Source organism: Candoia aspera, chromosome 3 (genome assembly GCF_035149785.1).
Source record: "Candoia aspera isolate rCanAsp1 chromosome 3, rCanAsp1.hap2, whole genome shotgun sequence".
NCBI classification, from domain to species: domain Eukaryota; kingdom Metazoa; phylum Chordata; class Lepidosauria; order Squamata; family Boidae; genus Candoia; species Candoia aspera.
Genome location: NC_086155.1, coordinates 187,278,527 through 187,292,765, shown reverse-complemented (window position 1 = coordinate 187,292,765; position 14,239 = coordinate 187,278,527). Strand labels below are relative to the sequence as shown.

The 14,239-nt window shown below is 42.6% G+C and overlaps 1 protein-coding gene across 3 annotated transcripts in view; it reads right to left on the bottom strand.

Annotated features, from left to right (window-relative positions):
- VPS13B (vacuolar protein sorting 13 homolog B) overlaps window positions 1-14,239 on the bottom strand; it is a 385,119-nt gene that overhangs the window by 160,713 nt on the left and 210,167 nt on the right. The window lies entirely within an intron of this gene.

The window sequence follows — 14,239 nt, the reverse complement described above, 5'->3', positions numbered from 1 at the left end:
GATAGAATTTTGCCAAGACAACTCACTCTGCATAACAAACACTCTCTTCCAACAACCTAAGACAGAGGCTTTATACATGGACTTCACCAGATGGACAACACCGAAATCAGATTGACTACATCCTTTGCAGCCAAAGGTGGCGGACATCTATACAGTCGGTAAAAACAAGACCTGGAGCTGACTGTAGTTCAGATCACGAACTTCTTATTGCACAATTTAGGATCAGACTAAAGAGATTAGGGAAGACCCACAGATCAGCTAGATATGAGCTCACTAATATTCCTAAGGAACATGCAGTGGAGGTGAAGAATAGATTTAAGGGACTGGACTTAGTAGATAGGGTCCCAGAAGAACTATGGACAGAGGTCCGCAACCTTCTCCAGGAGGCGGCAACAAAATACATCCCAAAGAAAGAGAAAACCAAGAAGGCAAAATGGCTGTCTGCTGAGACACTAGAAGTAGCCCAAGAAAGAAGGAAAGCAAAAGGCAACACTGATAGGGGGAGATATGCCCAATTAAATGCAAAATTCCAGAGGTTAGCCAGAAGAGATAAGGAATTATTTTTAAATGAGCAATGCACAGAAGTGGAAGAAGACAATAGAATAGGAAGGACAAGAGACCTCTTCCAGAAAATTAGAAACATTGGAGGTAAATTCCAGGCCAAAATGGGTATGATCAAAAACAAAGATGACAAGGACCTAACAGAAGAAGAAGAGATCAGGAAAAGGTGGCAAGAATATACAGAAGACCTGTATAGGAAGGATAACAATATCGGGGATAGCTTTGACGGTGTGGTCAGTGAGCTAGAGCCAGACATTCTGAAGAGTGAGGTTGAATGGGCCTTAAGAAGCATTGCTAATAACAAGGCAGCAGGAGACGACGGCATCCCAGCTGAACTGTTCAAAAGCTTGCAAGATGATGCTGTCAAGGTAATGCATGCTATATGCCAGCAAATTTGGAAAACACAAGAATGGCCATCAGACTGGAAAAAATCAACTTATATCCCCATACCAAAAAAGGGAAACACTAAAGAATGTTCAAACTATCAAACAGTGGCACTCACTTCACATGCCAGTAAGGTAATGCTCAAGATCCTGCAAGGTAGACTTCAGCAATTCATGGAGTGAGAATTGCCAGATGTACAAGCTGGGTTTAGAAAAGGCAGAGGAACTAGAGACCAAATTGCCAATATCCACTGGATAATGGAAAAAGCCAGGGAGTTTCAGAAAAACATCTATTTCTGTTTTATTGACTATTCTAAAGCCTTTGACTGTGTGGACCATAACAAATTGTGGCAAGTTCTTAGTGGTATGGGGATACCAAGTCATCTTGTATGCCTCCTGAGGAATCTGTATAACGACCAAGTAGCAACAGTAAGAACAGACCACGGAACAACGGACTGGTTTAAGATTGGGAAAGGAGTACGGCAGGGCTGTATACTCTCACCCTACCTATTCAACTTGTACACCGAACACATCATGCAACATGCTGGGCTTGAGGAATCCAAGGCTGGAGTTAAAACTGCTGGAAGAAACATTAACAATCTCAGATATGCAGACGATACCACTTTGATGGCTGAAAGCGAAGAGGAACTGAAGAGCCTTATGATGAAGGTGAAAGAAGAAAGTGCAAAAGCTGGCTTGCAGCTAAACCTCAAAAAAACCAAGATTATGGCAACCAGCTTGATTGATAACTGGCAATGAGAGGGAGAAAATGTAGAAGCAGTGAAAGACTTAGTATTTCTAGGTGCAAAGATTACTGCAGATGCTGACTGCAGTCAGGAAATCAGAAGACGCTTAATCCTTGGGAGAAGAGCAATGACAAATCTCAATAAAATAGTTAAGAGCAGAGACATCACACTGACAACGAAGGTCCGCATAGTTAAAGCAATGGTTTTCCCAGTAGTAACATATGGCTGCGAGAGCTGGACCGTAAGGAAAGCTGAGAGAAGGAAGATCGATGCTTTGGAACTGTGGTGTTGGAGGAAAATTCTGAGAGTGCCTTGGACTGCAAGAAGATCAAACCAGTCCATCCTCCAGGAAATAAAGCCAGACTGTTCACTTGAGGGAACGATATTAAAGGCAAAACTGAAATACTTTGTGTCATGTTCTCATTCTAATGTCTGGTTAACATTGTAACGTTTCACATGTCATTCTCTGTTCCGTATCCCTTCCCCGGGGTTTTTCCATTCTGTTGCCCTCCCTTGTTTTGAGGGCTTGGAATGCATGTTTGGGTTTGCGCTCCTGTTCAAGGTTACTTTCCCAGGCGCGTCTAACGGCATTCAGCACCTGGGAGAGGGAGCGTCCTGACGAGTGACGGGGCGGGACCTGCCCACAAGCAAGGCTTTTAAGTTTGTATTTGGCGCGCTTTTGCTCATTCTCAGCTTTCTCTGTATTTGCATACTATTCCTTTAATAAATCAGTTATCTTTAAGCCCGAGCTTGTGAGACTGAGTATTTGGGTTTAGGCAATCGTTACATAAAGCTGAGAATCATTTTTTCCATTTTCCGCTGGCCCCATCCAATCCTTGGATAAGAGGGAACGCTAGCGATGACAGAACCTCAACTTCGCGTAAGTGAGGGAGGCGAAGAAGAGCGGGAGGTGGCCAAAAGCCGGCCAGCGCTAACCTCGAGAGCGCAAAGAGCAGCACGTCGGGAGTTGCGAGATACCCAATTGGACGAGCTGCTGACATCCATACAGGAGAGTCTTAGGAGTGAACAGAGATCTGTTATGGAAAGAACCACGGGGAGGGGGTCTCCCCAATTGTCCTGGGAGCACGAAGTCCCCTTGTCACCGAAGGTGGTGATAACCAACCAACCCCCGGAGGAGCCGGTCACTCCGGCCCGTATGAGGGCATTGGAAGATAAAATGGATTTAATAGTGACGATCCTCAAGGATCTACCCAGAGAGGATCAGCCCAGAGAGGCAGAGCCCACCCCGGAGGATTGGGAGGAAGAGCCGTCACAGTACCCCAGGCACAGCACCCTGTCGACCCGGGGGAGAAGTAAGACTCGATCAGCCCATCAAAGGGGAGAGCGAGAGGCAAGACCTCCTAGGGATCGACCACCTGTGGGGGCTCGGCGTACGCTGTCATTCGCGGCACCGCCACAGCCAGCTGAGCCGGCAAGAACCTTCCCACCATTTGGAGTGAAGTTTGATGGGGATCCCGCAACGCTCTCCTTCTTTATTACGAATGCCAAGCATTATATAGAAGATTGGGGTCGGAACTTTCGGTCTGAACACGGCAAGGTCAATTTCATTGCCAACAAGCTGAGAGGAAGGGCAGCAGATTGGTATGTGCAACTATGCCAAGCTGAGGCAACTGAGTTAGAGGACTTTGATGAATTTTTGTGGGCACTCAAGGAGCATTTCGAAGACCCCCTAGCTCAAGAAACGGCCAAAAATGACCTGCGCAAACTCTACCAAGGGTCCCTCTCAGTTGCTAAATATGCGTTGGAGTTTAAAGCTTTAGCAGGAAAAGTGGAAGACTGGTCTGAGCCAACAATCATCGAATTGTTCAAGCAGGGGCTAGAACCCGAAATCCTTCGATGGGCGCTAGGTAGAGACGATCCCAAAACGCTATATGGGTGGATTCAGTTGGCGGGAAGCGCAGAAAATGCCCTACGAACCTACGCCCATACCAAAGAGCTTAGACAAACACGTCTTGCTAGAGGAGCGCGCACATCTGGACTTGCCGGCCGCCCCAAACCGAAAACCTGGGAAGAGGAGAGGGAGCAACGGTTCTCCAAGGGTCAGTGCCTCAGATGTGGGAAAGAAGGGCATCGAGCCACGTCGTGCCCGAGACGCCGTCCTGAGGAACGACAGACGAAACCCACGGTAAAGACGCCTGCTCCTGCTCCACCGCGAAAACTGAAGGCGGCCCTCGCAGAACTGGACCCCCCCGACCTACCCTTCGGAGAAGAGGAGGAAGAGTTGCAATTCCAGCAGCCGGCGGGAAAAGCCTACCACCTGCCCTGAAGGGCGCCCTAGGGCAGGTGGAAGAAACCGGGCGTAACCATGATTCGGTGAGTGGAAACTTCCCCACACTGACTGTTAAAGTTAAACTGAGCTCAAAAACCAAAACTGTGGAAGTGTGGGCCATGCTAGACTCGGGTTGCTCCCGTTCCCTAATGCACCCTGACGTGGTAGCAGCTCTCGAACTGCCCACGTTCCCTTTGGCAAGACCCATGATTTTCACCCAATTGGATGGAACTATGGCGGGAGGGAAAGCAGTCAATCTTTCCACGGGACTGGTTGCTTTGCAGATGGGCTCCCATCAAGAAAAGCTGCCATTTGTGGTAGCTCCAGTAGGGGGTCCTCTGGTAATCCTGGGAATGCCTTGGTTTGTGCAACAAAACCCTTTTATCAACTGGCTCCATAGAACTGTAACGTTTGCAGATGGATTTTACAAAGTACCCGAAAAGGACCTACTGGAGGACATGGAGGGTGGAGGGGTAGCGTATACTACTGTGCAAACGCTTCAACCTCTTGAAGGACTACCCAAGCAGTATCAGGATTTTGCTGAAGTATTTGGGGAAAAAGAAGCGGATCGCTTGCCACCCCACCGAAAAACGGACTGTGCCATTGAGTTTTTACCAAATGTAAAATTGCCTCACCCGAAAATATATCCCATGTCTCCCAAAGAGCTTACCACGCTAAGGGAGTTCATTGACAAAAACCTGGCTAGGGGTTTCATTGAGCCGGCAAATTCCCCGGTAGGAGCTCCTGTCCTATTTCGGCCAAAAAAGGATGGGTCATTAAGACTTTGTACCGATTTCCGCGGGCTCAATGCGGTCTCAATATTAAATAAATATCCTTTGCCCCTGATCAAAGATATGTTATCACATCTGGCCAGAGGCAAAATCTTCTCAAAACTGGATTTGAGAGAAGCTTATTTTCGCATTCGCATAAGGAAAGGGGATGAGTGGAAAACAGCATTTAACTGTCCTCTTGGGGCTTTCCAATATAAAGTCTTACCTTTCGGTTTATCGGGGGCACCCGGGGTTTTTATGCAGTTAATCAATGAGGTCTTGCATGACCACCTATTTAAGGGGGTACTGGTATATTTGGATGATGTATTGATTTATACTGAAACCATGTCAGAACATATCCACTTGGTGCGTCAGGTATTGGCTAAATTGGAAAAAGCAGAGTTGTACGCAAAACTGTCAAAATGTGCGTTTCATCAGTCGCAAATTGATTACCTAGGTTACCGAATTTCAGCTCAGGGCATTGAAATGGACCCTGCAAAAGTAGAAGCTATTGTGGCATGGGAGCCTCCCCGTACCAGGAGACAATTACAAAGTTTCCTTGGATTCTCTAATTTCTATCGGGCATTCGCCCAAAACTTTGCAGAAATCGCCCTCCCCCTTACTGAACTGTTAAAAACCAAAGGACAGGGGGATACGCGACGTTCGAAGAACCCAGGCGCGCTCCTTAAATGGACTCCAGCCTGTCAGCAAGCGTTCGAAACGCTCAAACAACTTTTTATCACAGAACCAATTTTACAGCATCCAAACCCCTCTAAACCCTTCGTGGTACAAGTCGATGCTTCTGATTTTTCCATAGGCGCAATTTTGTTACAATCTGACCAATCTGGCGCTTTAAAACCCTGTGCCTACCTCTCTCGCAAATTCACTGAAACAGAGAGACGATGGCACGTTTGGGAAAAGGAGGCTTTCGCTGTAAAAACGGCTTTAGAAACGTGGCGACACCTATTGGAAGGTACTTCCAACCCTTTTGAGGTCTGGACTGACCATAAAAACCCGGAAGCTCTAAGCACCAGCCGAAAACTCAGTCCCAAACAGCTGCGCTGGGCTGAGTTCTTCAGCCGCTTTGACTTCACTCTTAAATTTATACCAGGCAAGAAAAACTTTTTGGCTGATGCACTCTCGCGCAGACCCCAAGATGCTGGCCCAGGGCCAACGGTCCAAGGCACCGTCTGGACCGACAAACAATTAAGTCTGGCAGCGGTGACTCGCAGCCAGACCCGAGCACAATCGACTCCGCCTCCAGCCGCTCAGCCTTCCAGCGGCCCGCCTCCCTTGTCAATTCCCTCCGATTTGCAACAACAGTTGCACTCCCACCTTAAAACAGATACTTGGTTACAAGCCAACAGACACATGTTAACTTTCACCGATGATCTTGCCTGGCGCAACGATCGTCTCTATGTACCCGACGCAATGCGAAAAACCATACTCCAGCGCTGCCACGATGACAAGCTAGCGGGGCATTTCGGCTACGTGAAAACTTTGCACCTCATTCGCCGCCAATTTTGGTGGCCCACTTTACTCAAAGACTTAAAGGAATATATCACTGCGTGCCCTGTATGTGCGGCGATAAAGCGCAAACCGGGTAAGCCCCAGGTTCTCCTTCAACCCGTGGCCACTCCGTCTGTCCCTTGGCAAGATATCTCCATGGATTTTATCGTTGATCTACCCCCTAGTCAACGAAAAACTGTCATTTGGGTCGTCAAAGACTTTTTCTCCAAACAAGCCCACTTTATCCCATGCGCTTCTATCCCCACCGCACAACAGCTGGCACGCCTCTTCCTCATCCACGTGTACCGCCTCCACGGTATCCCCGCCCGTTTGGTGAGTGACAGAGGCACACAATTTACGTCACAATTTTGGCGGGCATTTTTGAAACTTTTGGGTACGAAACAATCACTTTCTACTGCTTGGCATCCGGAAACGGACGGATCTACAGAGGCGGTTAATTCTACATTAGAACAATACCTCAGAGCTTTTGTCAACTACCAGCAAGACAACTGGGTCGATCTACTCCCATTTGCTGAGGTCGCTTACAACAATTCCATTCATCAAACCACTGGTCAAGTTCCCTTTAAAACAGTTTTTGGACGTCAATTTGTTCCTATTCCTGAACTTCCTCATCCTCAACCACTTCCAGCCACCCTCGCTGGCTGGGCAGACTCTCTCAAAGATTCATGGTCTAATATTCTACTCGCTCTCCACCATGCCCAAGCCACCTATAAACGCCATGCTGATGCAAAGCGTTCCCCAGAACCATCCTTTGCAGTCGGGGATAAAGTCTACTTATCAACTAAGTTTATCAAGTCCCCACAACCCTCTAAAAAACTTGGTCCTAAATTTGTCGGTCCTTTTCCAATTGTTGCTCAGCTCAACCCTGTTACGTTTAAACTTGATTTACCTCACAACCTTAAACGTTTACATCCTGTTTTCCATTGTAGCTTACTCAAACCCTGCCTGTCATCGGACCGTTGGCATCCGCAACCCACTCCTCCACCTCCCCTCATGATTGACAACCAGCAGCACTTCGAGGTGGCATCTATTCTCGATTCCAGACGCCAGCGCTCTACTCTACAATACCTCGTCCGCTGGAAACATTTCCCTCATCCTGAATGGGTTGCTGCTCCAGACGTCCATTCTCCTCGTCTCGTAGCCCAATTTCACTCTGCCTATCCTGACAAACCGGCTCCCTGATTTCTTTTGGGGGGGCAATATGTCATGTTCTCATTCTAATGTCTGGTTAACATTGTAACGTTTCACATGTCATTCTCTGTTCCGTATCCCTTCCCCGGGGTTTTTCCATTCTGTTGCCCTCCCTTGTTTTGAGGGCTTGGAATGCATGTTTGGGTTTGCGCTCCTGTTCAAGGTTACTTTCCCAGGCGCGTCTAACGGCATTCAGCACCTGGGAGAGGGAGCGTCCTGACGAGTGACGGGGCGGGACCTGCCCACAAGCAAGGCTTTTAAGTTTGTATTTGGCGCGCTTTTGCTCATTCTCAGCTTTCTCTGTATTTGCATACTATTCCTTTAATAAATCAGTTATCTTTAAGCCCGAGCTTGTGAGACTGAGTATTTGGGTTTAGGCAATCGTTACACTTTGGCCACATAATGAGAAGACAGGACACCCTGGAGAAGGTGCTGATGCTAGGGAGAGTGAAGGGCAAAAGGAAGAGAGGCCGACCAAGGGCAAGGTGGATGGATGATATTCTAGAGGTGACGGACTCGTCCCTGGGGGAGATGGGGGTGCTGACGACCGAAAGGAAGCTCTGGCGTGGGCTGGTCCATGAAGTCACGAAGCGTCGGAAGCGACTAAACGAATAAACAACAAGTAATAGGATTACACTGCAGGACGCGGTGGCCCTGCGGGTTAAACCACTGAGCTGCTGAGCCTGCCGATCGGAAGGTCAGCGGTTCGAATCCGTGTGACGGGGTCAGCTCCCGTTTCAAGTCCCAGCTCCTGCCAACCTAGCAGTTCGAAAACATGCCAATGTGAGTAGATTAATAGGTACCGCTTCGGCGGGCAGGTAACGGCGTTCCGTGTAGTCGTGCCGGCCACATGACCACAGAACTGTCTACGGAGAAACGCCGGCTCTTCGGCTTTGAAACGGAGATGAGCACCACCCCCTAGAGTCGGACACGACTGGACTTAATGTCAAGGGAAACCTTTACCTTTACCTAATAGGATTACTTGGCATCATTTAATAATGCCTTGAATATGTATAATAGCCATCACAGTCAGTGACCAAAAAACATTCATATCACTTAAAATCTGCTACTTATCAATGCAGGTAGTTCATGTGTTTCGCTCAAATTATTAACTATTGACTGATGTACACTTTTTGGCAGCTTAAGATCAGTGTCTAAAAAAAAATGCTCAGATTTGTGCAGTAGCCCAGTGAAACTGACACAAAACCATGCTATAGCACAAACAACTTCTAAAATTCCACTTTTCAAAAAAAAAAAAAGTGTGTAATATATCAAAGAAACCTCATTTTATTTTTAAAAAAGTCAGAAGAATATATCAAAGAAACTTCCTTTTATAAAAATAAGTCAGAAGCCCCACTGGGTCTACAGACCTTGATCCTGGCTTAAATTTCATAAATAAATTTAGTAACATACTATAAAGAAATTGTAGTTTAGAAATTACATCCATCAAATCTATAGTATGTAGAATTATTTAACATTTCCGAGATCTTAAATACAATTAAATCAATGAAAATTTGACTAAACCTGGATTATTTACTTATTTATTTTACAATTCAGGCAGCATATAAATTTAATACATTATTATTATTATTATTATTATTATTATTATTATTATTATTATTATTATTATTATTTCTATTAGGATTACTCTTGCTTCAGCACAGCTTCGTAGACACTGGCTACAAACAGGCAGAGTGTCTGATGCAAATTGGAAGAGGAGGGAAGACAAAAAGGCAACCTTATCCAGGAACCCAATCGTAATCCTTCTAGTCAGTTTCACAATGCCCAGATTAATTTTCCCAGCTTATTATTAACATGCAGTTAAATTTTGCCTTAACTCTCTCTCATTATTCTCCCCAATTCAAAACACACAGAGGGTCTATACTGCAACCTATCACCATTATTTATTTGAGTCAATCCTTGAACTCTCTTATTGGTCAGCTGGAGGAACAGCTGCTCTGCCTGTGGTTTTCTCTGTCTGTTCTCAACATTTCAAGGTTGGCAAAAGTGAAGACAATCAAAGTTCAGTTTTTAACTAGCCTGTGAAGGATTGGTAGTGAAAGAGAGTACAAACTGCCACATGGAAATATCTTGTGATGAATATGAAGTAATTTGTAATGAGTAAAATATAAGAAGAAATTCAGAGGAGAGCTCCCCATCCCTCAGCATACTGCAGTTGCTCTCAGCAAAACCATGTACTCCTCCCAATTTATGGGAACTCTTGTTCAGATGAAAGAGAATGTGGCTTTCTTTAGATTTGCAAGCAACTGTAGAATGGAAAGTTCCCCCAAGAAGGTGCCAATTCTTGTATTCCAATACATGTACCTATTGCAATAAAGCCCAGTGACCCTCCCCAGAGTGCAGAAGAAGAGAAAAGGGACTCAAATAACTTTTCTAGTGAGATCTGCATTTGGTTATAAATCAGTGTGTGGTCTCCTTTGCACTTGCAGGCAGCTAGTGGTCATACTCCTCCTTCTCACAGCAGATACTGTAGATATTTGACATTTGTGGATCATTAAGTATAGTTTCAGAGAAGAAGAAACTTCTAGAATTATCAACTGTCCCTGTCTACTTCTGCAATAGGACATTGCTGCAACTGGTATTTCTCTTCTCAACACAGCTGTTAGATACAGTACAAAAATTTAGAGCAGTCCTCCTTCCTTCTTTCAGAACTTCAGCTTTAAACTACCAAAATCTCTAACTCAGATTCAGGAACTAGCTAAGAGCACAAACTTCCAGGACTTGATACTGCTAGATATGTTTGCTGTCATAACTGTTCAAAAGATTGACCCGCTGCAAAACACAGAAATGTATGCATATGTTCTCCAGTCTTAAAACTTAAACGTCTTCCTCCCACTCTTTCGACTTACCATACTCTTGCCCATTATTCTCCCAGCCTTGATTCTCTGTCTGAGCAGAGCTATCTCCCACCTCACCAGTTTCAGCATTTACCAAAATAGAGGCTTAACATACCCATTTTGTACCTGGTTTTGCCCCCAGTGCAAATAACAATAACTAAAAATATACTGATGAAAACTGATGGTTTTGCTTCTGAAAGTCAGCTGCAAGATTTGGGAATGCTGTAGCATCTGCAAAAATTAGGCTGACTACAGGGCCCATAGAGCAGTGTTTCTCAACCTTGGCAACTTTAAAGATGTGTGGACTTCATTGTAGGTTCATAAAAAAAAGACTGAAAAGAGAAAAGGATGATTGATACAGAAGTGATTTTCCCCCCTTAAACTAAAATGGACTGTATTCTAGAATAATAAATTTGTACCTTCACTAACATATTGTCTGCAAATATTTTTTCCAGAAGCTAGCATACAAGAAGATTTAAGTCAATTCTGTATTACCTGGTGATGTATAAGTTAAAGTTTGTGTGGTAAGTTTTAGCGTAACAAAACTAAAATCTTTGTTATGTTAACTGAAACTAAACGAACCCACAGAAGTCTCTTGTTCTGCTTAAATACTTTAATCTCAGTGACAGATAAACAAGCAAAATTAAACTCTAAAGGACTGACAATGTTAGGAAAGCAAGTTCAATCAAAATAAGACAACTGTACAAGGATAAAGATCTGAGAACTGCAATAGGAAGTATGGAAAAATTCAGAAATTTACATTTACATAAAATAACATTTGTCCTTTAGCACCTACCTAGATCAAAGAAGAGCCATTTTTGGCCTTAATTATGTGGTTACTCTCTAACCTTCTACACAGTATGTTTTTTATTTTGTTAAAATATAAACATTTAATTTACTCTATAACACTGGTTTAAAAAGTATACATATACTATTTCTTACATATGGTCCTTTTGGAAGTGGGTTTAATATGATGATTACTGGATATTTGTGAACAAAGTAATTACTGCTTCCAGATCAGTTACCCAACATTTAAAAACAAACTTGTTATTCAATTACTGTAATGTAGAAATAGTCTTTGATTTTTATCCTTTTGTAACGTAATGTACCACATAATTTCTAAGCGATATTTGAAATTCAGGTGAATGCAGCATTATATAGAATAATTAGTGATAACATTTGGGTTAGTTCAAGCAAATGAACAGGAGTCCTTGAGAAATAATTTGTAATTCAAACCATTAACTCAACCTGAAGGGTTCTTGGTCCCTGCACTATTTTATTCTGAATAGTAGTATCTGATTTCTAGTAATGATCTCTTGTGAAGTCCTAAAATGTCCCTTTTTTGCTGATGTTTACATTATGGTGTTACATTTGCAGATTTATGTTCCTCTTTTAGACTCTGCATTTCTTAGTCAAACTACATATATTTAACTTCAGAAACCTTGATCATAAATCAGCCGAATCCTTTGAGTAATTTTATTGTTTTTCTTTGAACTTTGGATTTGTAGAGGACTCAGAAGGCTGTGTGTTGGAGGATGTGTTTGCAGATAATAGAAGATGGCCTTCCTTTCCTGGGGAAAGAAATGTGAGGGAGCTCCTAAGGGGAGTTGAGAAGCATATAGAAAGGGAAATATGATTTTGGCTCTTTATTTCTTTTCCTTCTTGATGCTCATTCTTCAGAGAATGTCTAAGAGGGGGAGTGAAAATTAAACAAAAGTTCTCCACCATAAAATAATTTAGAACACCTCAAAATAGGAGCAATTGCATAAATAGGCTCTATCCTGAAATGGAAGTTAAAGAGCAGCTTTAAGTTACTTATGCATTGAAGCCCTTGAAAGGGGCAATCTTAGAAACTGCCAATAAACAGAAATTATTTTGCTTCTTCCTTGCTGAACTATAGTCACTGTAATCATTTCCAGTACGAGAATAATTTTGTGGAGTAGCATTGTTCACAGGCAGTGGTAAACTACAATAATTTATAAGTCCTACTTATCAGAAATAAAGAAACAAGTCAGTACATATAATCATTTCTACTTACCTTTCATTCCCAGTAAGAAATGAAGGGGAATAGGAACATTTGGAATTTAGTGAGCAGTTCATGGATGTTCTTACAAAACAGCTGATTTGGTGTAGCTTGCCTGTTCCCAATATGATTGTGAAAACATAGCCAATCCATCTAGATCCCTAAGAAACTTTCTGCCATCCAGTTTACCTTTGTTTTCATTTTTCCTTGGGCCAGTGGCACACAATGAAATAATACTCTGGGCCACTAACCATTTAATTTTTTCTAAGGATGCTTTGAAGTGCAGAGTTAAGCAAACACGAAGAGCCCTGTGTATGTTTTGTTTAGTGTAATGTAACAACCAGGATTCCTGACTGGAACCTCTCCAAACAAGCCCAAGTTAATAATGAAAAGCAAATTCAAGTTTATCATTCTGGCTTATTTGAAGTAAAAAAATGGTTGAAACCACTGGGATTTGTTCAGCTATTCCTGGTAGTAGAAGGAAAATGGGAGCAATCCAACGATGTGCATAAAATTTGATTTAAGCTTGCATTACAAAAAGTTATGGATCATCCATGAATGATTATGCAACATCTGCATGTTTACATGATGAGGAATTAGTCCCATTCGATGTGATTGTCAGATGAAATTTAGGATCTTATTCTATAGGAATACTCATTATTAAAGTACATTTCTCAGGCTTGGATTTACAAAAGGAAAAAAAACTATATATGTTCCAGAACATATTAATCAAAGTATAGAGTCTACACACAGTCTCCTAAACTCTAGTGAACTGTTTTGCTTTCATACTAAATGCTCATCTCATAAGTGAAATAGCTTTGATGCTACCATTGTTTATGACCCAGTATTTTATTGTTTTGCAGATTCAAATATTTTACATATTCCTGAGCCTATTATATGTTCCTCAAAATGACTGATTTCTATTGACTCACAAAAAGCAATTGTTTCTTCTACACTTTTTTTTTTTTCTGTTTATAAATTTTCAGGCATTTCTGAAAGTGAAAAATTTTTGAGATGTGAAACCTGTCTTGCAGGCTAAGTATCATTCCAAGTAGATAATCAACTTAATGATTCTTTATGTTCCACCAAAGAAAAGAAATACTGCCTTGTATATTATTTACTGTAAAGTTTCCCACAGTATACTTACTTTGAAAATAAACTTCCAAAAGAGATCTCATGTTCACGCATTTCAGTAATAGTTTTGTTCTTGTTTTTGTTTTTTTAATCAATGCTTGTAACAGTTTGCATAACAAGTTCTATGTCAGTAATTGGTATTTGGATTGATAGGTGTTCATTGGGTAGTGGCAGAACAAGATGACTATCCTCACTCAGTTCCACAGAGTTGGTTTTCCTTGATATTCTAACAAATGTTACAGCATTTATGGAGCTAACCATGACCATTCTGGGCAATACTATATGGGATACTGCTGAGACCAGTGCTCCTTTTCAGATGATGTGCTATAGCCAGAATGGCAAAAAATAAAAATAAAAAATTTGACTTGGAATTCTGGTAACAGCAATTCCAACACTTCTGGAGGGCATCAGTTTGGGGAAGGTTTTAAGTATGGTTTAAACTACATTGCTTGTTCCTCAATTGTAGAAATGTACAAATCAACTGTAGCAATTTTACCATAGCCAATAGCTGAAAAGAATGAAACCTTGGAGAAACAAAACTTTTCCTTTCCTAAGATCAGATAAGCAAAACACAGGAAGAAAATACATACAGAAGACAGTGTTCCTGTATATCCCAAAGGGGATCACAATACTGAGGTGTCACTTTCAGCCATAATCAAGGTATATGTAACACATATTTAGGCAGCATATACTATTGATAATAAAAATGTTGGAAATTGCATGATGAATCACAGTTGCTTCCAAAAGTCAACT